This window comes from Corapipo altera, unplaced genomic scaffold, assembly GCF_003945725.1.
Source record: "Corapipo altera isolate COAL_440 unplaced genomic scaffold, ASM394572v1 113, whole genome shotgun sequence".
NCBI lineage: Eukaryota > Metazoa > Chordata > Aves > Passeriformes > Pipridae > Corapipo > Corapipo altera.
The window spans coordinates 10,600,436-10,626,226 of NW_020884895.1; the positions used below are offsets into that span (position 1 = coordinate 10,600,436).

General features: G+C 49.6%; 1 protein-coding gene across 1 annotated transcript in view; it reads right to left on the reverse strand.

The window, feature by feature from the left end:
• The window catches only part of LOC113949284 (IQCJ-SCHIP1 readthrough transcript protein-like), a 60,042-nt gene that overhangs the window by 932 nt on the left and 33,319 nt on the right, over positions 1 to 25,791 (reverse strand). The gene's annotated exons all lie outside the window — the stretch shown is intronic.

Consider the following 25,791-nt stretch of genomic DNA (forward strand, 5'->3'; position numbering starts at 1 on the left):
CCCCCCCCCCCGTGCCCTGGACTGATCCCACAGTGTGAGCAGCAGGGGAGGGGGGGGATTCTGCCCCTCTGACCCATTCACGTAAGACTCCACTCTCCAGCTCTCAGGCCCCCAACATCTGAAGGACATGGAGCTGTTGGAACAAGTCCAGAGGAGGCCACAGAGATGCTCCAAGAGCTGGAGCCCCTCTACTCTGGAGCCAGGCTGGGAGAGCTGGGGGTGCTCACCTGGAGAAGAGAAGGATCCAGGGAGAGCTGAGAGCCCCTTGCAGGGCCTAAAGGGGCTCTAGGAGAGCTGGAGAGGGACTTGGGACAAGGGATGGAGGGACAGGACACAGGGAATGGCTTCAAACTGACAGAGGGTAGGTTTAGATGGGATATTGGGAAGGAATTCTTGGCTGTGAGGGTGGGAGGCCCTGGCACAGGTTGCCTGGTCCAGTGGAAGGTGTCCCTGCCCACGGCAGGGGGTTGGAACAACATGATGTTTAAGTTCTCTTCCAACCCAAGCCATTCTGTGATTTTAAGGGTTTGGAGAGGGGGTGGCACTGTCTCTGCATGGGGCAGTGGGTTTGCAGGGAGGCTCAGTGACAACTCGAGTGACATTGTCCCTCCCACGCCCTGAGGGACCACAGAGCACCCACCAGAAACCCCCACTTCCACACTCTCCACTTCTTCCCTTCTTTCAAAGTAATTTAAAGTAACTAGTTAAGAGTCTCCTATAAATAACTCTGCTAAAAAAAACTAATCTAGTTTCTGCATTCTGGGTCAGCACAGCCAAGTTTAACACGCAAATGTTCCCATTCCCAAATCCATGGTAAGAGGACCTTTTAAGGTTGTGTGGCTGAAATGGAGAACATTAATCACACGGATGAGCAGCTTCAACACGTGGTTTGGGAGATGTGGCAGCTCTGAGTGGCACATCCCTACAGTCCAAACCCAGTGGATACAGTGGGGGAGAGTTTAGGGGATGGTGAAGTCCTGGCAGAGGGAGAAACAGCAACTAGTCTTAATTATAATGAAATTCAAACATTACATTCCATGTTTAGTGGCAGAAAAAGGGAAAACAGCTCTATATTATCACACTGTTTTCAGCACAAATCCAAACCAGCCCCATCCCAGACACTGTGAAGAAAATTAACTCCAGCCCAGCCCAAACCAGCCCAGAGGGGTTTAAAAGTGTCCCGTTGTTTAGGATGGGGAGGGCGATGCCAGCCATGGCACAAACACCCAGGCAGTGGGCACAGGGCAGGGGTGGAGTGCTGGGGGGGTTCTCTCCTTTGTGGTTCCCTGCAGTCCAGCCTGGCTTTTTTAGTTATTGCAAAGTGAAGAGAGGGAGAAGGGAAACATCTGCAGCCAGTTAACTCCTGGGACTTTTGAACTGGTTGCTATGCAGCTGTTCATCCTGAGGAGACACAGACCTGCCCGGGGGAGGGGGGACGTGCCTGCTCTGCCACTGCCAGATCCTCCTTGGGATTTGTCTCTTTGGCAGCAGGAACTGACCACCAGGATGGGGGAATCCTGTCAGCCCCAGGAGCTCAGGGGACCAAAACACCAACGCCATGAGGCAGGAAAAAGATTGGCACAGAAATAGGGCACAGGCTGGGGCTGGAATGTTGGAGGTGTTGTGGAGACATCCACTGTTTTCCCATCTGACTGTGGGGTGGGAATCAGACTCACAGAAAGGTTTGGGTTGGAAGGGATTTAAAGCTCATCTTGTTCCTACTCCTTGTCAAGGGCAGGGACACCTTCCACCAGCCCAGGTTGCTCCAAGCCCTGTCCAACCTGGCATTGGACACTCCCAGGGATGGGGCAGTCACAGCTTCTCTGGGCAACCTGTGCCAGGGCCTCCCCACCCTCCCAGGGAAGGATTTCTTCCCAATATCCATCTAACCTTGCCCTCTGGCAGTTTGAAGCCATTCCCTCTCATCCTGTCACTACGTGTACTTGTAAATAGCCCCTCTCCAGCTTTCCTGTAGGAGACCCTACAGCTTCAGAGGGATAACAGAGGATAACAGGGGCCTGTGATACACAGGGAATAATAATACGGATTATTTGGCCAAGGTGGGATTAACCTCTGGGCTTCAGTGTCTCCACCAGGTGCTTTCCAGGTGACCAGCACAGATTAACCCAACTTTACTCTCCTGACAACCCAAGGCTTCATCCCTCCTCCCAGCTCCATCCCCCCTCGCCTTCCAGGCTGCCACAGCTTTTGGGTTGAAACTCCAAAAAAAAAAAAAAAAAACAACTCAGGAACTGTGCAAAGTGCAGTTATAAAAATAATTCCAGCAAATGGCAGGAGGGAGCAAGAGCCTGGGAATTAATTACATTGGCAGAAGTTTTTAACCACTTGCACCCCTGTGAGGTTGGGAGGGGGTGGCACTCAACACGCTCGGAGGGGTGGAATTCTTTATTTGGGTCTGTTTGAATGTCACCACCACCCTAAAAGTGAATATCTGCTGAGCAAAGGGGAGGAGCTGTTCCCTGGTTCCAGTCTGGCAGCCACAGGCTGTGGAAAGCTTTATTTATAGGATCTCTGTGCGCCTGATCAATTAGGGAGGTTTCTTTTCTTCCATGCCACGAGTGCATTTATAACATCTCCTACTCCCAGCCCTTGAAAATGCCTCCCTGTCTTCAAAAGGTGTCCTCTCACGAGTTTAACACATCACACACGTGCCTGATGATTTTTCCAAGTTTCCCCTCTTTTTTTTCTCTTTTTTTTTCACTGCAGACAGATAAAATCATTTTGCATCTTGTAGTAAACCCTCCACGTTTCTAATTATACATGGAGAACATATTTTCACTCGACCCTTCACAAGAAGAAAGCAGATATTGCTATTCAAAACACATATGTAATTTCTCTTTTAAAAGCTGACATCAAATAAGTTCCTTCTCCAATGCAATGAAAAACTGAATTTTAAAGGGTGAAGAGTGTGAACACAACCCCTTACAGATGAAAGAAGGTGCTTTACAGTTATTTTATTCAGTGCAAAGGAGGTTTTAATACAAACAAGGCATGTGGAATTTACTCTGAAATAGAAATACATCAGCAAAATAAGTTCCTTATTACTTCCATGGGACGAATGCAGGGCTGCTTTAAAAGCCAGTTTGCTTATTACTGTGAGCTACTAAATTTATTTCATTTCACTATTTTGGTGCTATTTTAATCCCAGTTTAAAATGGGTTTCCTGTGCTCTCTCTCAGGCTAAATTGCTGAAGCTTTTGGGTCAGGGAAGGAGGAAAGTAGGGAAGCAGGGAACTCCCAACCACCCTTAAGCTGTCTCCTCTTGGCCTTCACACCCCATCCAAATCCATCTCCACCAGCTGGGTCTTCATCTCACCCATGGTGCAGCACCCTCACGTCCACCTGGAGCACAAAAGCTGCGTGTTTGCCCTAAAAACTGGTTTCTGGGGGGATTTCTCTTTAAGAGACTCCCACCCAGAGCTGCCACTGTCCCTACACAGCCAGGAACCTCCAGGGGTGTCACCTCCTGAGATGGAACAGGGAAGGGTAGTTTCCTCTGAACACAAAGAATTCACACTTCCTCCCACCCCTGGAAAGGAAAAGGACTGCCCTGAGATCCGTTTCCTTTTCCTGGTGCAACCCCTCTGTGAGTATTTCTGGGATTTGTTGACCCAAGGCTGTCAGAGTTCTCCTGGAGTTGGACCCTAACACCCACACAAACGAGGCCTCCTAAAATCAGACTGTCAATATATCCCCTGGCCCCTAAACTGGCCATTTTTATTCAGAAGCATTTTTCCCCCCCATTTCTCCTCTTTTATAAAAGTTTTCTTTTGGACCCACACATTTTGCAGGTCCAACCTCACTGAGCTCGCTGTGGAGGGATGCTGCTGTTCCATCCCAAATAATGCAGCTCCTAGCTTTGCAGAGAGCACAAGCCAAGGGCAAGAGCTGTGGTTTCTTCTTCCTGACCTTCCAAGAGCCAGAAGAATCCCTGACTTCACTCACGTCATCCCTCTCATTCTGAGGCGTCTTGGAAATATCTGCCCTGGTGAATATTCCCTGTTCCAGGAGCCACAACCGTTCCCAGCATCCCAGGGACCTGCTCTGGCACCATCTGGGGAAGAGGAGGAGGAGGGAGGAGAGCCCACAGCTGCCTCCACCCAGTGTGTCCCTCAGCAGCTCCATCCCATGCCCACCCCCACCTTCTCCCCATGGCTCAGGATGGGGGTTCCACTTTTCCAAGGGAAAAATAACCACCTTTTTTTTCGGCAGGGAGAAGCTCCTGGTTGTGTCCCTCCTGCACACACACAGATGCCATGGTGACAGACACCTTCCCAGATCACAACAGCAAACAGGAACCCAGGGATTTGCGTCTTAAGGCCAATTCCACCCACGGGAACAACACACGCCGGGCATCTGGGGCTGTTTCCTGCACCAGCAGAACCCTCAGTGAGTGCTGGGAGGAACTGCTCCTGCCTTCTGGGCTCTGCAGGAGGGATTTCAGCCTCCTGCTGCCTGCCTGAGCCGTGCCAGCCTCCCACACGTGTCTGGCAGTGTGGGGGAGAAGCCGGACAAGCCCCAGCAGGGTCCCACCCCCAGTTCCCAGGGATGGCTGTGGGAGGATGGAGCCCCAGGCTGTGGGTCAGAGCATTCCCCTCACCCTGTTCAGCTGCAGTTGGGGTTATTTTGCTGTGTCCCCTATTTTCCCAGCTGAAGCTGAGTCCCAAACACAACAGAGCTGGCAGATTGGTGCCTCTAAAATAACTTATTCAAGTAAGCAGGGGAGTGAAAAGAGGGCAAATTGAAGCTGGAATGATGCTGGGACAAGGAATGTGTCACTCAGACAGAAGTGAGGACTCTGATGTGTTTATAAATACCCATGTGAGGGGGGCTGTTTCCTCCTCAGCTGCCCCCTGCCCTCTCCTGCTCACCCCTGCAGCCAATGCTGATGTTTTGCTTTAATTTTACCTGGTCTAACTTTTCCAACACTGACCACAAAGTCTCACCTGTGAGATTTTCCTACCTCATGGAATTCCTGCTGTTCTGGGAGCAGCTGTGATCAAACCTAACGGGGCTTCTTGCTTTGTCTGTCCCAAGTGAAGGGGAATAGGCTGTGGCACTCCAGGGAGAGCTGAGAGCCCCTTCCAGTGCCTAAAGGGGCTCCAGGAGAGCTGGAGAGGGACTTGGGATGAAGGCCTGGAGGGACAGGACAAGGGGTTAAGGTTGAAGGAGATTAGATTTAGGTGGGATACTGGGAAGAAATTGTTTCCTGGGAAGGTGGGGAGACCCTGGCACAGGTTGCCCAGAGAAGCTGTGGCTGCCCCTGGATCCCTGGAAGTGTCCAAGGCCAGGATGGAGCAACCTGGGGTAGTGAAAAGTGTCTCTGCCCATGGCAGGGGGTGGAATTAGATGAGTTTTAAGGTCCCTTCCAACCCAAACCATTCTATGCTTCTCTGACAAATATTCTGGCAGAGTGGCTGCACCTCCAGAAGCTCCCACAGCTCCAGTTCCATCCCAGTGCTGGGTGGTCCTCAGCCCCTTCCAGATTTTTCAAAGCTCGAGCCCCCAGAGGCCCTTGTGTGCTGCTGCCTCAGAATAAACTCCCATTTCAAATGAATTTGTATTGATTTTCTACAGTTTATTCACACATTAAAGGTTGTCTCCTCTTTAAAACCACAAATAACATCCTGCACTCCCTGCACACTCCGATTATCCCAGTTCCTGGCTTGGCTTTGGGATTTGGGAGCACAGGGATTCTGCATTGGTCCCTGTTTCCCAGCCAGCCCAGGGCATTCCTGAGACTCCAGCAACAAAACCAACCAGAAACCACCCCTGGAACGCACAAAATAAGGTCATTTCATTGAAAAATGGACATGGTGGGGACTCACCTGCGGCCCAGCAGGGCTCAGGGATGGGGTCCAGCCAGCTGCATCCCTCCCTGGATAGCTGGATGCTCCCCTGGGAAGCTGGAGGGCATGGCACGGGTGCCATGGCACTGCCTGGCAAACCAGCAAAACCTGGGTGGGCATTGTTTTTGTAGGGTGCCCCTGGGATTTGCAGGTTTAACTGTTTAAATTTAGCAAATTAATCCTTTGCTTAATTTAGAGGAGGGATAAAGGGGGAGGGAAACCACAGGAGCAGCAAGAGTGGGAGTGATTCCACTGCCATTAAAGCTCCTCTGCTGGCACAGGGGGTGACAGAGGTGGAGGAGAGGGACAGTGGCAGCTAACCCTCACAGCTAATCCCCTCTTAGGTCGAGTTCAGCATTTTGGGCTGAATCTCCAAACTGGGATTTGATGTTTACAGCGAGAAAAGATCTTGGGATTGCTCTAAATCTCTTCCCTGGAGGAGCCCAGACCTCCCACAAGTCCTCCCCACACATGGGGACCACTGATGTCACATGGCAGCACCACTGAGGCTGCAAAAATGGCCATTCCTGGTGTCCTAAAACTCCCAGAAAAACCACATTGACTCCTTTCCTTGGTACAAATTGGAGAATAGAACAGATGGTCCTGCCCAAACTGGTTTTCCTCTAAATTATTTGCTACGGGGTGGAGGATGGTTTGGGTTGGAAGGGACCTTAAAGCCCATCTCATCCTGCTCCCTGCCATGGGCAGGGACACCTTCCACCAGCCCAGGTTGCTCCAAGCCCTGTCCAAGCTTGGATACTTCCAGGAATGGGGCGTCCCAGTCTGCCAGGGCTGTTTTCCCTGTGCCTGTTCCTGCCTGGCAGGCACTGGAGGGCCAACAGGACACAGGGTAAACAAAAGCAAGGTCAATAAGGATCCTCCTTATCTGTCAAACAGCCTCTGGAATTCGGTGTAATCATCAAGGCCGAGGGAAAAAAACAACAGACCTTTTCTAAACTGGTTTGGAAGGCACTTGGGGAAGGAATGCAAGCAGGGAAATAGCTGGAATATTTCAAATGCATGAGTCCACAGAGCCCTGCTGAATCTTAATATTTATGTTGGTTCCTCTAAATGCATTAACTCATGAATTTCAAAGTGTGCTGAGAAGGTTTTGCAGAGATTCTGCCCCCAAAAACCCCTCTTGCCCGTGATCTTTTGGAGGAATCACCCCCTAAATCAGGTGTCAGCTTCATTAAGGTTGGTGTTATTTGCCTTGGGGGCCCCTGCTTATCACTGGGGGGGTTCTGAGGGTTATCAAATCCAGAGAGGGTCGTGCTCAGCTCCAGCAGCATCACAGCAGGTTCATCCCAGCTGCCTGAGCTGGATAATGTTCAGAGAAGAATCAACATCCAGGAATTTCTCCCAGCTTTCTGTTGCATCCCAGGTGATCCAGCCCACTGCCTGATTTAGGGTTTTTTTCTTGCACCATAAATATTTTGCAGTGAATCATTTCTCGCCCAAATCTCTTAAATGAGAGTCACAGGAAATGGTTGGGAAAAATAAAGCCAAGGTGTTCCTTCCACAGCCATTCCTCACTGTTACCATGATTTAACTTCCTAAGCTCAGCTCAGGGGTTGATTCAGGTTACATAGAATTAATCCCAGCCTAAAGCAGCCAGAGCCTGGCACAGGGAGGGAACCTGTGCACCAGGAGAGGGGAAAGTGCAATTACTGCTGAAAGAGATGTTGCTGCAGGTGCCCTTCAAAGGGTGGGGTCAGGTTCCATCAATCTGCTCAATTAGCATTTAATTTGGAGCAGACAACAGAGTTGCTGGTGCCCAGATTCCAGTCAAGGGCAATTATCTTTTGTTATTTCTTTGTCTCTGAATCTTCACGAGCCCCTTTGCATTTGGATGCAGTTCAGGTTCGCAGGAGGACGTTTTGCTGCTTTGCTTTTCTCTAATGATTTATGATGTGCTTAATCCAGCCCTTCTCAGCGAGGCAATATTACCATAACAGCTCAATAAACACACTAACAACCAACAGTTCTTAGTGGAGTTCTTTTTTTACCTCCAAATTTTAGGGACAAGACCGAAATCCCCGCTCTGCCTTCTCCTCCCAGCTTTTCCCGCGCTGTACTTTGCCAGGGGCAGTGCTGGGGGTGTGAGCTGGGCTCTGGGATGCCCATGATCTTCCCTGGATGTCTGTGTTTCCATGGCTGCCCCTTTGCTTTGCCTTTCTGCTTTGAGTGAGAAGAAGGTTGGACTCTGTGGTCTTGGAGGGCTTTTCCAACCTTAATGATCCTGTGATTCCAACAGCTGTCTTGGGAAAGGTACCACTGAGAGCAATCACCTCGTGGCCTTCCTGAGCATCTCCCTGCAGTCATCCCCCAAACCTGGCTCGGGGTGCTGTGCCCATAGTCACAGAATTATGGAATCATCCAGGTTGGAAAAGCCCTCCCAGCCCATGGATCCCCCCTGTGCCCCATCCCCACCTTGTCCCCCAGCCCAGAGCACTGAGTGCCACCTCCAGCTCTTCTTGAGCACCTCCAGGGGTGGGGACTCCAAACCTCCCTGGGCAGCCCCTGCCAAGGCCTGACCACCCTTTCCAGGGAGAAATTCCTCCTGATGTCCAACCTGACCCTCCCCTGGCACAGCTGGAGGCTGTTCCCTCTCCTCCTGTCCCTTGTTCCCTGGGAGCAGAGCCCGACCACCCCCAGCTCCCCCCTCCTGTCAGGGGGTTGCAGAGCCAGAAGGTCCCCCCTGAGCCTCCTTTTCTCCAGGCTGAGCCCCCCCAGCTCCCTCAGCTGCTCCTCACAGGATTTACTCTCTGAGTAAGTCAGAGGAGCCCAAAGAGGCAGCAAAGGGTGTCAGAACCCGCAGCTGCACAGGCACAGATTCCCTTCCACAATAAAGCAGAATTGCTTTCCAAAATAGCTGCGTGTGGAACAGCCACCTGTGAGGGGGAATGGCTGTTAGAAAGCTTTCCCTCCACCATCCCTTGGGATGCAGAGGACTAAACACACTGCAAACAGGGAAAGGCCAGGAAATCCATCCCTGTTATCACACCCTCCAGCTCTGCACTATTCAAAGGCTCCTTGCTGGCTTTTCCCCACTTGGGTTTGCAAAACACGCCCAAAAGCCCAATGGCCAGAGATTTCTAATGGAGCACATTAGGAATCTGGTCACCCTGCACAGGCAAGGATTTTTGTATTCATGTACATTCAAAGAAATGTAACTTCCAAACCTCCCCCCAAACTCCATCACGACACAAAAAAACAGGGAAAATAAAATATATAGCTACAGCAAATGAAGCTGTGAGGAAACAAGCCCTCTTCCCTGATGATGAATTATACTCCACTTGCAACAGATGCAGCTCTTTATATTTGTTTTCTGCATAAATCTACATATCAGCCTGAAAGCAACTGTGTGTGCTTTGTCTTGCCTTGTTCCCTCACTCACTGCTCTTTTCAGCTGAGTGCAGGGCTGGGGCCTCTGAGTGCAGCTTCACCCTGCCAAACTGCCCCATTTTGTGGCTTTTTCAGCCCAAAAATTACAACCAGGGAGCAGGTGGATGCTGACCATGAAGTGACTTGGCTGCATGTGTGGTGATCCTGATCTTACTTGATCCATTGGCCATCAGTTCCTGCCAACAGGGATGGCACATCCCCATCCCAGCCCCCAGAGATGGGCAGAGCCCTCAGGGCTCACAGCACCCAAGGAAATGTGGAGGGACAAGCTGGAATGGGTGCTGAGCCTGCAGTGGGTGCTGAGCCTGCACAACCGAGTGCTGGAGATGGGAACTGCTGTGGGAGCCACGAATCTTGTTCTGCAACTTCAGAGAATCCTGGAATGGTTTGGGTTGGAAGGACCTTAAAGCCCCTCCAGTCCCTGGGAGGAATATTCCACAGCCTCAGCCCAAAAAAGGTGAAAAGGATAGGGATGGAATACACTGATCTTATTAAATGGGGAGCCCATTTGTCCTCAGCTTTTCTTAATCTCGTTTAACGCTCTTGGTGTCAGGTTCGATTATTTTTAATTGTTTTTACAAAATGCATGTGATAAACTTATGGTTTTCTCTGTGGGGTCTCCCAAAACATCATTCTGGGAGAGAATTTATTTTTCTCTCCTCTGAGGAGCCTTATTTAATATCTGTGAGCTGGAAATTGGAGTGATGAAGCAAATAAACAATTACTGCAGTGTGTCGGGGATGGAGCAGCCTCGTCCTACAGCCACAGGGAAAACCTGCCCCTCACCTCTTTTTGCTCCTTCCCAAGATTGTTTTGCTCCTTCCCAACATTCCATCTGTGTTTACCAGCCTAAGCCACTCCTGCTGTTCCAGAGCCTTCCCAGGGAAGGCTCAGGGATAATCTCCTTTCCAGGGGCTGGTGGGAGGGAAGGTGGTTCCATCCCGGCTCACTGGGGGAGTGCTCAGGTAAACTCCAGGTGAAATAAGGGATGGTTTGGGGCTGGATTTCCCAGCTGACACGACCCTTTTCCCCTTCTGCAGGGGGGAAGTGTTGCCCACAAGCACCTACAGGGCACGGGAAACGTTCAGGGAAGTCACTGGCAGTGTTGGAGAGGACGTGAGGACCAACTGTCCCCACTCCCTCTGGGCCTGCAAAACCATTTTCCACCACAGAGGAAAAGTGCAGAAACCCTTGTGAAAGGGGGTTTTAGTCAGGGAAAAGAATGGTAAGATCTCACAGGTGGCACTGAAGGCTGGGGGGCTTTGGAAGGTCCCAGGCACCCAGGCTCTGCCACCCTGCCCTACAGAGCATCTTCCTGACCTCTCCCCTTGAGTGGGGCATCAAGACAAAGCCATTTCCATGGCAGAAAAACCCCACCATTTGCAGAGGCAGAGAACATGCCTTTCCTTCCAGGAAAAGCTGGAAAAGTCGTGTTCCTGAGTGCTCCCACTCCAGAGCAGCAGGTCAAGTGATGCTGCCCAGCTCGGCACGCAAACGCCGGGGTAGGACAGAAAAAAATAGAAAGCAAATTGCCATGACCTGTTCCTCTGGAGAAGGGATCTATTTCTGATCCAGGCACTCTTTAAACATCGCTGGGTGTCTCTGTAACCCACTTAGGCAGGGCTGAGCTCAGAGGAGTGGCACTGCCAGGTCCTGCTGAGCTCAGTGGCGTCACACGGACCCTCAGCGGGACAAACCAGCCTGAGCCACCTCATCACACAGGGACAACAGGGTCCTTATCAAAAGGCTGCATTATTGGTACACAGGGAGAGTCTCCAGGTCTTCAGGCTCGGCTGTGGGCTGTTAGTCCCAGCTCTGAGCTGGGCTGGGCAAGCAGATCCTCTCCAGCCCTGGAGAAGACCAGTAGGGGACACTGCCATGCTGTGCACACTCAGAGCACTCTGCCCTCTGCCCAAGGCACAGGGACAGGCAGTAGAGTCCTGTAACTCCATCTGAGCCCAGGGGGCACGAGCAGGTCTCCTGCTTGCAGCCACAAAGAGGATTATCACTGCCACCAGCTCTCTGTGCTCCCTGAGCCCCGGGATGCAGCGAAGGAGAAAAGCAGGATGATGGAGGGAGATGTCACTGCTGAAGGCATCTCCCCCAAAACCTGTCCCAGAGAGGTTTCAAGTTGTACATGAAAAATCAAGGTACATCTGTGGTGTTGGGGCTCAGCAATCAGTAAGACTCCCAAACAGAGGCAGATTCAGCTCCCCACAGTCACTGCAGGATAATACCTTGAACAAACCATCTGTATCTATTTAAATGCCTTAATAATCAACACACTGGGTTCAGAAGTGGCAGATTTAACCCAGCTCCCAGGACCTTTATCTGTTTATGTTCCATGACCTTTGGAAGGCAGGAGCTCCACCTCCAGCTGCTCCTCAGCTGCAAAAGGGGTGGGTTGGGCATTGCTGGCTGTGCTCTGTGGGATCAGCACTTACATTCCTCTGCAGGTAGCAGGGCCAGGGCACAGGAGAACCTTTTGGGGGTATAAAGCCTGATCCTACATTATATGGAAGGGAAAAACCCAAAGTCAACTCCCAAGAATGGCACGGGAACCTTATTCCCTAAGAGTGACACAGACTCAGACTATATAATATATATACTTCTCTCTATTTATCTATATTTATATACATGGATATCTATCTATATCTGTCTATATCTATATATTTACCTGTATATATAGAAATTCCCACCCCTGGAAGTGCTCAAGCCCAGGCTGGAATGGGCTTGGAGCAACCTGGGCTAGTGGAAGGTGTCCCATGAGATGACTTTTAAGGTCCCTTCCAACCCAAATCATTCCATGACTCTTCCTCTGACTCCATGATTTATGCTCCCCTGGCTTGTCCTGCAGCGAGGGCTTTGGAAACAGCCTCGTGCTGCTGGATTTCCCCCTGGAACTGGAAGTCAGTGGAATAGAAAGTGAATAATCCTCTTACAGGGCTGGCGCCGGCTGCCACGGCCCTGCTGGGCTCCAATTAACACCAGCAGCTCAGTTTTGTTATTAATTACGGGAATGAGGGAGAATGGAGCTGCTCAGGGCACGGCTGCTTGGGCTGGGAGAAAGGACATGGCCTAAAATAACTCCCAGGGAGAGAGGAATTCCTGCCTGGAGAAGGGCACTGGAGCAGCACCATCCCCATGAGGGAGGAGGGACCCCCTGGGCACCCCAGTGACCACAGACACCTCCAGAAACCAGGACCTGGGACATGCTCCTAAAACCCCAAAGCTCATTCTCCATGGGGCTGGTGGGTCTGGGAACATCCAAGGTGCTGCCACTCTGAGAGTGGGTGATGATAACAGAGCTTAAGTTTTGCTTTGCCCCCCAAACCAGATCCCTTTCCCAGCCACAGTGTCAACCCCTCCACAAAGCACAGCCCAAGATTTGCTTCTAAGTCACCAGGATTTTTGAACTGGAAGCTGCCCCTCATCACTTTTCCCAGCTGAAACTTAATCCACAGTTATTCTCCTGAACAGAGGGAATCTCTTCCATTGGCACAAACCAGCACTTTCCACTGGACTGCCAAAGAAAATTCCACCTGGTTTGTAGGAATGGGATTTCTGGGGTGTCAGAGCTGCCCTGCTCTCAAAGGAAAATCCCCTTTGCTTGGTTTAACCACAGAATTCCATAGTTTTCAGGGATTTCTCTTCTGGGAGAAAAGCAAGAAGCTCTCCAAACATGTCCAGGACAAGATGGGATTGGAGTTGGAGCATCCTCCACTCCCTCCCTGCAGCCCAGCCAGGGAAAGGGACCCAGGGCACCTTTCTGCCCCTGCCCTCGGTGCTCACTGGGATCCTCAAATCGCTCATTTATAAGTCCTAACACACTTGATGGCTTTCATTTAACACTGAAAACCCATAAGCAATGAGAATGTACTTTAAATAAAAGAGACTGGCTCCATAAAATAGGGAATTGCTTCCACTGGCACAAACCAGCATTTCCCTCAGGACTGCCAGATAAAACTGTGTGTCTCCAAAGGGACACTGTGTTTAAAAATACTCTGCTCTGTCCCAAATGCCTTTTTAACACAGCTCAAGACTGTTACATGCCACAGGAGATGATTTTCCCCTCCTCTGTTTTGGGTATTTGGCAGCCCTTGGGGCAGAGATGAACAGGAATATTGTTGCCATCCAAGGAAGTGGAATTCTGACATCCCAGGGCTTGCTGTGGGGAAGAGAATCACTGCAGGCTGATGACACAGATGCCCTGTGAGGATGGCTGAAGAAAGCACTTCTTTCCAGCAGCTGCTTTCCCCATATTTCCCATATTTTTCATGCCTGGAGGCTTCGAGAGACAAACTGTGCAGGTGTTCCAAGAGGTTCCTCCCCTCATCGTGTTCATTGAAACAAACCCCATGGAATTCTTAGGCTGCAGCACAACTGGAAAGAGATTATCCTCAGAGAGATATTAGGGGAGCTGTTCATCCAAGGGGGATTAATGAATGTGCAGCTCTTGGATGCTGGGGGTAGAGAAAATTGGAATAACTCTGGTCGGGTTGGGAGGAAAATCCCTTCCAAGGTTGGGGCACAGCCAACGTAGGACACCAGTGCTTCCCACTCCCAGAGAACAACCTTTTCAGTGTGGTTGGGTGCTCCTTGGATCCCATTTCAGGAGGTCAGAGGCAGAGGTGGGCAGGGAGAGCTGCCACAAATCCAATTAGGAATGACTTTCACCATGGTTATTAAAACCTCTACAGGGATGGGGGAAGAAGGAGCATCACCCCCCTCTCCCAAAATAAACACAGCTCCCTCAGAACTGGAACTCCACTGAGCTGGAGAACCAGCTCCCTCAGGGTTGCATCTTGGATCTTCTCCCTCTCCACCCTTGGAATGAGATCCTTGGCCCTGGAATTGCTGTTGTGCCCCAGGGGACCTCCAGCCCCTCCTAAGGGATTCTCATCACGGCTGAGGAGCAGCAACTCCCTCTCTGCAGCTCTCCTGCTCCAGAAAACACCTGGTAAGTGTCAGTCCCTCTGTGTCCTTGTCTCTGGAAAAGGGGGCAAGGCAGGAGCAGGGACAAGTCGTGCTGTGAGGAGCCCAGAAGTGCCATTTCCTCAGGGGGTGCAGAGATTTAGGACCAGAGCTCGGCTTTGCAGCCTCCACCCTTTGGGATTTTGCCCCAAATACAGCTCAGGAGCCCCCACATTTCTGCACATTCATCTTTCCAGGGATCACACATGGAGAAGAGGGATGGGAGGCTGCTTCCTGAGGGTACACAGGATTTTTCTGGGAGTTAGTGAAGCACAGCATCACTTCTCCTTTGGGAGCTCCAGCATCGCTTCTCCACACAGAGTCCCACCAGGGGCTGTTTGATCCCCTCCCATAAGCTCCATTCCCATTTTCCCTGCTCCTGGAGGGCTGGCCATGTTGGGGCTCCCACCAGATAATCCCAGCCTGGAGAGAGGGAGAATCATTTTCCCCACAAACAAGGCTGAAGCCACATTTTCTAACCACGGATTTCATCCCAAATGCTCCAGCTGTTCCCGAGGGCTGGTTGTGTGAACGTGTCCTGCCTGAGGCATTAAAATGAATTAAATATCGTTCCTGTGGCTCCTGCAAGTGTGTCCAGCAGTATCCACACACTGGATTTTTCTATGGGATCCCAGCCACTCTGAAGCTCTGGCCCCTCTGAGACACTAAAGACCCAATTTTACTCATTTTTATCTTGAAGAACCCTGGGCACTCACACAAACATCCTGAAGATGCTGAGTCACAATCCCAGCCCAACATCCCAAATTCCACGACACTCACAGCCTTCCTTGCAGGATCTCACACCCACAGCTTCAATACACTCCTGGAACAATTCCCTTCCAAATCTCCCCCAAGCTCCCTAAAGGTGCCACCCAGAAATCCGTCCCCTGCCCTCGATACATTCTTTGGGAAATAAACTGTCCGTGTAAAACTTGTCAAATAAATCAAATTAAGGATAAAAATATTGACTCGGGATCGATTGGGATCTCTCCCGCAGATCCAATATTTGCTGTTGTGGCTGTTGCTTTTCCAGATTAACAAAACCCACAAGCATTTGGGGCTGCTGAACTCAGCCTGGAGGCTGTGATGGATTTGGGGATGTGAAGCACGAGCCAATATATTTATTATTATTATTAAGGAATGCTGCATAACCCTTAATAATAATAAATGTCTTAATAAATAAATAAATGTCTTAATAATCAATGGTTTTGAAAAGCAGCACAAGGTGGGTTCAGGCTCTGCAGTCAGAATCACTGAAGTTCTTCCCTGTCCTTTAGCTTCCTCCCTAGAGAAATCCTGCTCATTCCAACAAGGTGCAAGGGGTTTTTTTGGGAATTATTTAAAGGATCTGTCCCCAAATTGTGTCTCTGCAGAGGGAGGGGTAAAGAAAAAACGAGCCTGGCCAGCCTGAAAGCAGAGCTCAGGCTGAAAGCATCCGATTTGCAGGGTACTCACATTCATCTTCCAGCCCGGGCTCCGCGTTCAAGGCATTTTGTGAGCAATCCCAGGGAATTGTTGGGATCAGGAGCTCTGTGCCTACGGCTGCGCTCCCTCCTTGCCCTGCTCACGGCTGCCCATCCCTCTGGGATTCACCAGTGGAGCTGAGAAGCAGACTTTGAATTCATCTGGCATCAGAGATTCCAGCTGAACCCTCCCGGCGGTGCCGTGTCCCGCCGGAGCAGCTGCGGTGCCGACGGATCCAAAACAATCCCCTTCCAAAGGGCTGGCCAGGGCTGGAAGTCACCTTATCCCCCTGGATGGATGGAGATCTCTCTGCACAACACCAAGAGAACAGGATGCTGCTCTCTCCAAAGCCTCCCCTTTCACAAGGCTCGACCTTGCCAGGGAAATCCTGTCTGGTCTGAATTATTCATCCTCCTTCCCGTGCCGGCAGCTCCAGACATTTCCAGGCATTAATATGTCATGACTTTGGATCCTTTTGGACTTCTTTCCTCCTGCTCCACTCGCTGCTTCCACAATCACGCCATCCTGGGTGTTTTAATCAGCATCCCTCTGATTTACTAAGGAAAATAAATGTCTCCATCCCCTTCCTGGTGGGAAGTACCACTCCAACAGCTCCGGGAACAGGGACGGCACGGCTGCTTCCAGCTAAAGCAGTGCAGGCAGGGCTGGAGCTCGTGCTTTTGGCAGGATTTCCAAGTCTGCCTGCTGGTGGAAGCGCAGGGGAGGCTTCCAGCATCACAGGGACAAACCCTGAGGAAGGTAACTGTGCTGGGAACTCCAGAAAAGAGCTTTCTTTTTTTAATCCTTTTTAAGCAAAGCTGATGGTAAATCGTGGTGCTCTTGATGTTGGTGGCCAGGCCAGGCTTTGCTCCCTCTGGCTCACACAAGGATCTGTCCCTAGATGCCCACAGGCATCCCAGTCCTGCTCTGGGGTCTGGGAATGAATTCAATCCTGCCTGGAGGATCCTCAGCCCTTCCTTACCTGCAGCTCCTGAAACTGCACCACAATGCTGAGCCCCCCACTCCCCTCAGATCCCACAGATCCACTCTATTCCAGGGACAACACCTTTAAATTGGAAGGAGGATGGAGCAATTAGCTCACCCCTGGGAGTCTAATGCTTCCCTCAGCTCCCACTGCTCCAACCAAGGCTGGAAGAGCTGAAATTCCTGCCCTGTCACCTGAACAAAATGACATTTCAGCAGCAGGGAACTCCTGCCAATAAATCCGCAGCCTCAACTCATTGCTTTTATTATTCCACCCATTATTTTCCATATTTAAGCTGGGCCTGCTGCTAAGTCTGGGCTCTGTGTGTGTGAGAGGGCAAGGGTGAAGGGCATCTGGGATGCACAGGGGAATTCCTGCAGCTCCACTCCAGCTGAAATAGGCACAGATATAACCCACTAATTTCAACAAAATCTCCTTTTTTTGTGTTTTGCACAGAAGTGAATATTGTAAATATTTACACAGACTTTACTAGGGCTGAGAATGTGGAATTGTTTTGTAGGATGGGCTCGAGCAGGAGCCGGCTCTGGGATTTGAAACTCTGGGAAACTTGCTCAGAATTTAGTAGGGTTTTTCAAATCAGTCATTTTAACTGGGAGCTGCATCCTAATTCTACTGAGGGTGATTAAAGGTGGGTTGTGGGGAGCAGGACCTTGTTTTCGCTCATAAAAACCTGTTTCTCCTCCTTCAGCTCTTCCATCCCTTTCTCCAGAGCCAGTTTGGCCCTGACTCTGGTGCTGCAAGTGACAATTAATGAACTTTTCACAAGGTGCTACAAGTTCAGGTATGGGCAGTTCTTTGGGTTGCTTAATCCCTCCCTTTCCAATATGGGATTAGGCCTTTCCCTAATAGGTTTCTGCTAATTCCTGATGAGATTGGAGCACAAACAAACACATCTCTGCAGCTCAGAAGTTTTCCCTGATGCCATCACCCTCTTCCCATGGTCATCCCTTTGAACACATCTCGGCAAGTGCTCACATTCCCAAAAGGAGCAGCTACTCCATCCCCTGTGCCACCCACATGCAGAAAAAGGGGAGGAAAAGGATGGCAGGAGGCAGCAGGAAGATGTGGGGTGATGGGTCATTACTAGGACCACTTAGACCCACCTCTCCCAGCCCATGAGCTTGGGCACCTCTGGCAAAGACACCCATCATTTAGGGGATGAGCACCAAGAAAACCTGCCTGGATTTCACTTTTCTTGACTCAAAGGCTGCACTGAGTCGACCTGACACGAAGTGATGGCTCAGAGGACCTGCCCTGGAGTAACCACATCCATATTTCAGCCAGTCACCCGGAAAAGTGCTGAGACAAGAGTGCTGGACAGGCCAAAGGGGGGCTGAGAGGTGGCACCTGCCTTTTGGGCTCCTTTGGGGTGCCCGTGGTGTTCCCTGAGCCTCAGGAGAAGGGCAGCACAGCCCAGGGTCATCCCAGGGGACGTGGGCACCAGAACTGTGAGGAATTCCAGCTGCTGGGATTGCATTCCCAGAGCTACAGAAACATCCTGTCAGACAAGTCAAATTTGCAATAATAGTCACCCAGAAACAAGTCCTGATTTTGGCTGGAAACCCTTGGAATTGCTGTGTCCCATGTAGAGGTGGGGGGGAGAAGCCTCAGCACCTCCAGCAGCATCATCCACTCCCATCCCACTGCCAGGAAACTGGGAACCAGCAGCTCTGGGAGGAAGCACCAGCTCCAGAGCATCCCAAATCCAAATCTCTCCGTGTCCTGCAGGGCAGAGCAGACCGACCAAGCACCACCCAAAAAACACTTCTCAGCCTTTCCTCCTCACCTTCAAGGAGGGGAACAGGAGGAGCCAGACAAACCTCCCCCCTTGCTGCCTCCCTGCCACACACAGGAACAAGCAGCTACCCACAGGTTTCACACAGTTCCTTCTGTTTTAATTAAACTCCACTGTCATTTTTATTTACTGACAATTGTGCCCCTCCGTCTGCTCACCTCACTCTCGTTGGAGCTTTGTAATCAGCACCAGGCAGCTCCCCCGACTTTTCAAACTTGGCATTTAATTTATAGATTTTTTTTTTTAATCCATTTCAGGTTTTTAGAACCCAGCAATAAAAGGTTTGCAATTAAAAAAACATGTAATTTGCTCAGAATATTTGGTTCAGTGTGTGGCTGTGTCCTTGCACAGCCATGGGCTCGACCCTGTTAAACCCATTCCAAGTCAGGGATGAAGGACATGCTCTTCCCACACCTCCTCTGCCACACAGCCAAGGGTTAACTCTGCTGTATACTTTTATTGCCATGTTTTATTTCATTATTACAAGTGTATTGTGGAATTTAATTGGCAGGTAGGTAGTAGAGCAGATTAAAATGCATTAACATTTATGGAAAACTCTGTTTAATGCTCCCATTTATTCCTGGTTGACTGTGGTTCGCAGTAACATGTTGTTTTTAGCACAGCAGCTTTTAAATGTGTCACTGTAATGGTGCTTTGTTTGTTCCCTTGATGTGTATTTGAGAGAGAGATTTATTTAATAGAGCTGATCTAAAAGCAGGGGGGGGGTGTGGAATGAGATGATCTTTAAAGTTCCTCCCAATCCAAACCATTCTGTCACTCCAGGAAAATAAACCTCCCTGAATTCAGAGACGTGGAAATTGGTTTTCCTGTGGCCACAGACCCCGTTTGGGGTTTCTATCTCCAGTTTAACACCTCATCCCAAAGTGCCTGGAGAAAAGCCCCTCCAAAGACAGATCCACTGTTTGCTCAGTTCTCAGCTGGTGATAATGAATTGTTATCCAAACTAATATTGAGGCATTTTTTAAAATTGCTTTGACCTGGGAGAGTAATGGCTCCTCCATAAATCCTCTCTGTGGTTCATTAACCTGATCACTGGGGCCAGTCCCTGTTCCTGCAGAACTGAGGAGGTTTGAAATGGGCTGCTCAGCCTGCAAAGCCTCTCCTGCTTCCTCCTCCTCCTCCTCCTCTTCCACTGGGGCTGCCTTGGCTGGCCAGCTCTGGGCATGGCCCCCTGGTACCCACAGGTGCTTGTCCCATTCCCCAGCCCTAATTCCATGAAACAACAGAGACTGGGATAAAGCAATTCCAGAAGAGTACAGTGTCAACATGACTGTTCAAGCAATAACAGCTCAATCAATCCTTTTAATTAAACTCCAGTAGGTTGATGGACACCAGTCACCTCTGAAAGATGGGTATCACTTCATAACCCCTCTCACAACTGCCTTCCCCAAGGTTACCCTCAACCAGACCAGCCTGATTCCTCAGGCATTAAATATTTTAGGGATCCAGCCTGACCTTGACGTGCCAGGCTGGGATTAATCAGAAATCTGATTTCAAATGTCTTCTCAGAGAGAAATACAACTTTCTGAACCAGCACTGCTGCTTCCAAGAAAGCTCTGGCTGCTCCACCCAAGTGCCCAAGGCCAGGTTGGATGTTCCCTACCTCTGGAAGTGTCCAAGGCCAGGTTGGATGTTCCCTACCCCTGGAAGTGTCCAAGGCCAGGTTGGATGTTCCCTACCCCTGGAAGTGTCCAAGGCCAGGTTGGATGTTCCCTACCCCTGGAAGTGTCCAAGGCCAGGTTGGACTGGGCTTGGAGCAACCTGCTCTGGTGGAAGGGAGCGGGATGAGATGTTCCAACCCAAACCATTCTGGGATTTTAGGATTCACACTCTGCCTAAATCACTGCTTCTGTTTGCTTCTAAAATAAAGTCAGGCTTTCTGCTAAAACAACAGTAAAGAACAGCCCCAAAGTGATGCAATCCCTGCCTCTCCCATCACTGTCAGAATCCAGGGATGCTGAACACAGATGGGCTGGGGTGAAGCGTTTCCAAGCCTTGGGAGATTAAACTTCTAAAGCCATGTTTTATTTCTCCCAGCTATTCTCCAGCTGGTTTCAAAAATGTGTGTGTCACTTCATTTTCACATCTTTGTATTGCTTTGGGGCTTTGAAATCTCTTCTTTGCCTGCTCAAGCCCAGCTTACGTTAAGCCACCGCTCTCAGCCAGTCGGAATTAATGCCAAGAACACCCAGGGAATATTTTCTTCATCAAAAGAGATCGTTGGAGAAAGATCCCCAATAATTCTTTGTGCTTTGTAAGGGTATTAGGATGTAAAAGTATTAAACAGCAATTACCATTATCTGGGGTAGAAATGGCTATAATTTGAATTTCTGCATAAAGTCTCTACCTAATATGGCCAAAGTGCAGAGCCCACCCCACTGGGCAGGTTTTACTGAGCACCAGGACCTGCCTGGATTTACCAGGATTTTCAGGAGCTCCAAGGGCTCCTGGGAGGGTGGACAGGGCTGATTGTCCCTTGTGAGACCGCCCCAGCAGGTCCTGCCCCTCCTGCTGCCCCCGGCTCTGCCCCAGCAGTGCTGTGGGAAATGAGGAAAACGAGTTCTCCAAGGCAAAATTCACCTTTCAAAGCACTGCAGTCAAAGTTTCTAAGGAGTTTTTTAGGGATTTCTGAGGTTTTCCTGAAGCCCCCAGCATCAGAAGGATGTGGAGCTGCTGGAGTGACTCCAGAGGAGGCTCCAAGGGCTGGAGCCAGGCTGGGAGAGCTGGGAATTCTCACCTGGAGAAGAGAAGGCTCCAGGGAGACCTGAGAGCCCCTTGCAGGGCCTAAAAGGGCTCCAGGAGAGTTGGAGAGGGACTGGGGACAAGGGATGGAGGGACACAGGGAATGGCTTCCCAGTGCCAGAGAGTTAGATGGGATATTGGGAAGGAATTCCTGACTGGGAGGGTGGGAAAAGGGAAGCTGTGGCTGCCCCTGGATCACTGGAAATGTCCAAGGCCAGGTTGGAGCAACCTGGACCAGTGGAAGGTGGATGAGATGGTCTTTGAGGTCCCTTCCAACCCAAACCATTGCAGGATTCCTTATTTTCTGGGTGGGGTTTCAATTATTTGTGTTACATTGCCTTGACACAGAAACACTTCTCCTTCCTGCTGCAATCTGACTGAGCAAAGAAATAAAACCTAAACCAAAGAAAACCAACAAGAAACCCCCAAACCCAGCATGGCCACAGAGGGGGAACTGGTTGTCCTTGCTGTGTCCTCGCCCCCACACCACCCCAACTCCAGCACGTTAAACCATCACATAAATCAATATAAATATAAAAAAATAATCATATGAATCGATATAAATATAAAAACCATCACATAAATCAACTTAAATAATCACACAAATCAATATAAAAATATAACTAAAAGTTGGAAATATTTCCAGCAATGGGCAAGTTGCAGAAAGTTCAGAAATGGGGATTAATTCACAAGCACCAACCCTGGCAGAACTTGCATATCAAACTCCTTTCATCTCTATAAGCTCTGTGGAAAAAGGAGGCAGGAAAAGGTCTCTCTTTTTCCAAGCCCAAACACCAATAAGGCAATCCCAGACTAACATTCCAACCCTTCCAAAGAACCCTTCCAACCCCCAGCCCTGCACTGCCTGATGCCTTTTCAGTTTTAAGTTGTCATAATTTACTTCTCCTTAATAAAGCTTGGAAACCTCACCCCCATCAGAGGGGGGAAATATTCTCAGAGAGAACATTAAGCCTGTTCTGAAGGTTAAAATCCTCTTTCTTAATGGACTCAAAGGAAGCTGTTAAAGTTTCAAGAGCAGCTGTTGGGATGTTCTGAGTCCTGACAGGAAATTCAGGCTGACACTTGGAGAGAGAGAATCCCTGGAGGAGAGTCCTCAGTGCCCTGCTCTGAGTGTTCCATGTCAGTATATTTAAAATCTGGTGTTAGAACCAGCTGAAAACTGGGTAAAAAGCACTCCCTGTAAGTCTTCTTCAGGGAAAAAAATATGATATTTAAAGATATTTGCTCTGCATCATCTTTTGCCATTGCGGGTGCTGAGGGATGAGGGAAAACTTCAGGGGATCCTTCCCAGAAGAGAGACAGGAAATTCATTCAAGGTTTAAAGGAAAAGGGTGGGGAATGTCATTCAAGAGAGAATTTTTCATTTTCAAGGAGCAAATTGTGCCCTGATCACACCAAAATAAGCTGCGAGAAAACAAAGCCCAGAATTTGGCTTTCTAGGTCCATCTGCTGTTGGAAATACAGAAATATCATCAAATGTTCTGGATTCAAAGGACCTCAAGTATGGCCAGTTAGTGGGAAACACCACTGAGCAAAGCAGGAGTGAAAATAATCCAGAGAAAATAGAGTAAGCAGTAAAAAATGGGGTGAAAGGTTATTAAAAATAAAATAATATAAAAAAACCCCAGAGAAAAATCAGTGTGGGGGTTGTGGTACAAAAGACAAATGGTAGGAGAGAGAAGCCCTAAAAAAATAAGATAAAATAAAGGGATTGAGCAGACAATAAAAAAGGCTGGGAAAAGTCCACATAGGAGCAGAGTGACAAGAAAAACACACCAATAAATTAAAAAATTAAGTTATTTTCTATCTGGGCAGTGGTGAGTACAGGTGATCAGCTGCCCCCCTTGCCTGTCTTCTCTGAAGCCTCTCTCCAAGCCCTGCAGCACTGCTCAGAAAAAGATCTTACAGAGAAAGTTCTACCATCAATTATTAAACAGTGGGGGAGAATTAAAAATTGAAAGAAATGTTAGATAATTTAAAAAAAAAACAACCTGAGCTGCGCCACAGAGAGGGGAGGGGGGGGGCTCTGGGAAGGCTGCAGGAGACGCCTCAGATGGGTAAATAATTCATGCTGCATTTAATTTATTCATATTTCTTTACTTTGCTAATGTTCCAGAGAGAGGAGGAGGGTGGGAAGGATGGGGCTGGGGAGCACCAGGAGAGCCCAGCAAAGCCCTGGCCACCAGCAGAGCAGCTCTCTTCCCTCTCCTGCGCTTCCAGAGTCACCAGACACGTGTTTCACTCCATTTTTTACACTAAAAGTGTGCTTTGATCTCCTTTTAGAGCAACGAGGTGTCTAAAATGAGCCCTGTTAAGAGCCATCAGTAATTAAGCTGCCCCTGGAGCTGCAGGGGAAAGAGATGTGGCTTTGACGTGGCTCAGGCACAACCAGGAGGAATTCCCACCCTCCTGCTCCGGGTTTCTGGGTCTGAATCCCCATGGAGGATTAGGAAGAGTTGTGGGCTCTCCCTGTTTTGGGGGGATGTGGGAGCACAGCAAGGGTGCAGGCTCTGGGTGGGGATGGAGCAGCCTCGGTGGGTACCACCACCCTGAGGATGCTGGCTGGATACCTCTCCTCTTTTCAGTCATTAAAAGGGCATTAATTAGCCTTGAGTATCATTTCCCCATCGTTTGGAGGATGTTTCATGCCCAGTCTCCTCCATGGTGAGGGCTCAGCAAGCTGTTTGTCAGGGCAGGGCACCAAAGCCCCTGACCCAGGGCCAAAATCCTGTGGGATGGCACAGATCCCACCTCCTGCTCCCGCCCCATGGGGACACTCCAGTGACCACCTTCCCCCTGCCAGAACTTCTGGAATCATCAGTTGATTTGGGCTGGAATGGAGCTTCAAACTCCTCCCATTCCAGCCCCCTGGCACAGGCAGGGAGATCTTCAAATAAAACCAGGAAGGAGCCGTTGCTGACCATCAGTTTTGGATTTTCTCCCTGAACTTTGTCTAAACTAAGTTTGGGCAGTAAAGGATTTTCTTCAGCCACACATAATTGGCCCAGGCCTGGCTTTCAGCCCCTAATTTGCAATGTGATGTGCTGGTGCTTTTTTGGCAATAACTGGAGTGATCTACGGCCACAGGAATACAGTCCCTGGGCAGGGTGAGAGTTATGGCTCAGGCTTGAACAGATATTTTACTCCTCAGCAGCAATAAAGGCATGGCTGAAAGCTCTCCAAAATCAAAATAAATGCAGGCAAGGAGAAAGCCTGTCAGGTAATAAAGCAAGTTCTTTAAATCAATGGGGAATTTAAGGGAAAGGTGACTGGAGTTTTGGAGCAAGTGTTGCATAATCCCAGTAGTGGAATTACTTCCAGCAGTGCCAACTTTTGCCCTGCCTGTGGTTGATCCCATGTTTGATAAAGAGTTTAAACTTAATTAAAAGCATATTTTTAGATTACTTCATACAGTTTTGTAAGGCTTTTATTTCCTATATTATGTATGTCAGGGGAGCAGATGAGCATGGAAAGGTACTTCTGTAAAAATTCCCACATTTGGGTTAAAATAAATCAAGGCAGAGAATCCCAGTTGCAGAAGACGCCCAAGGAATGATGTTTCCAATGTAACAAGGGCTGGGAGCTCCTCGAGGCCAAGGGACACATCACTCTCTCCCTCTGCTCCCCCTCACCCTGGGGTACCTTGGCCAACCAAGTCATTGCAGAGCAAAAATTGCCACAGAAATCCGTGTGTGTGAGTCACAGCAGCTCGTGATGCTCTGTCTTGTCACTGATACACAAGTTAATTAATTCCCTCAGGGATTGTGACATCAAGGTAATTTTTCCTAGCTGTTAATTTAGCAGCATCTGCTTGCTCAATGCCACCTTCAATAAACAGGTCTGAGCCTTCAGCAGGGATTGACACCAGACAGAGCTACAGCTCCCTAAAATACCCTCCAACAGCATCTCCTACATCAGCTTCTTGCAGGAGTTCAAGGCCCAACCAAGGTCAGGCTGGACAAGGCTTGGAGCAACCTGGTTTGTGGAAAGTGTCCCTGACCATGGCAGGGGGTGGGACTGGGCTGAGCTTTCAGTTCCCTTCCAACCCAAACCAGTCTGGCATTCTTGGGACAGCCCAAGAAAACACAAACATTTCTCCTTTGATGCAAAGGAGCCCCAGGAGGAGTTGATGTGGGCAGCCCATCCTTCCCCAGCTGACAGGTTGGTTCAAGGGTGTGCCAGGGCACAGCTTTCCCTGTCTGGGCTTTGGAAGCACTGCAAAAAGATGGAATTCCACTCCTGCACCTGCCCACTTCATTACAGTGCTGGGAGGTGCAAAGCATCAAACAGATGTGGAGATGAACTCATGGGGTTTTGCTGCTAAGAAATGCCATAAAAATAGAAAATTTAGGGGTTTGAGGTTAAAAAAGCCTCAAGCAGGAGCGAACTCCAACGTGGCAGCAGAGCACAGTTCTTACAGAAATGGTCCTGAGGCCACCCTGGAGCCAAATACTGCAGATGAGCCCCAGGCTCCCACCCCAGGCAATGCT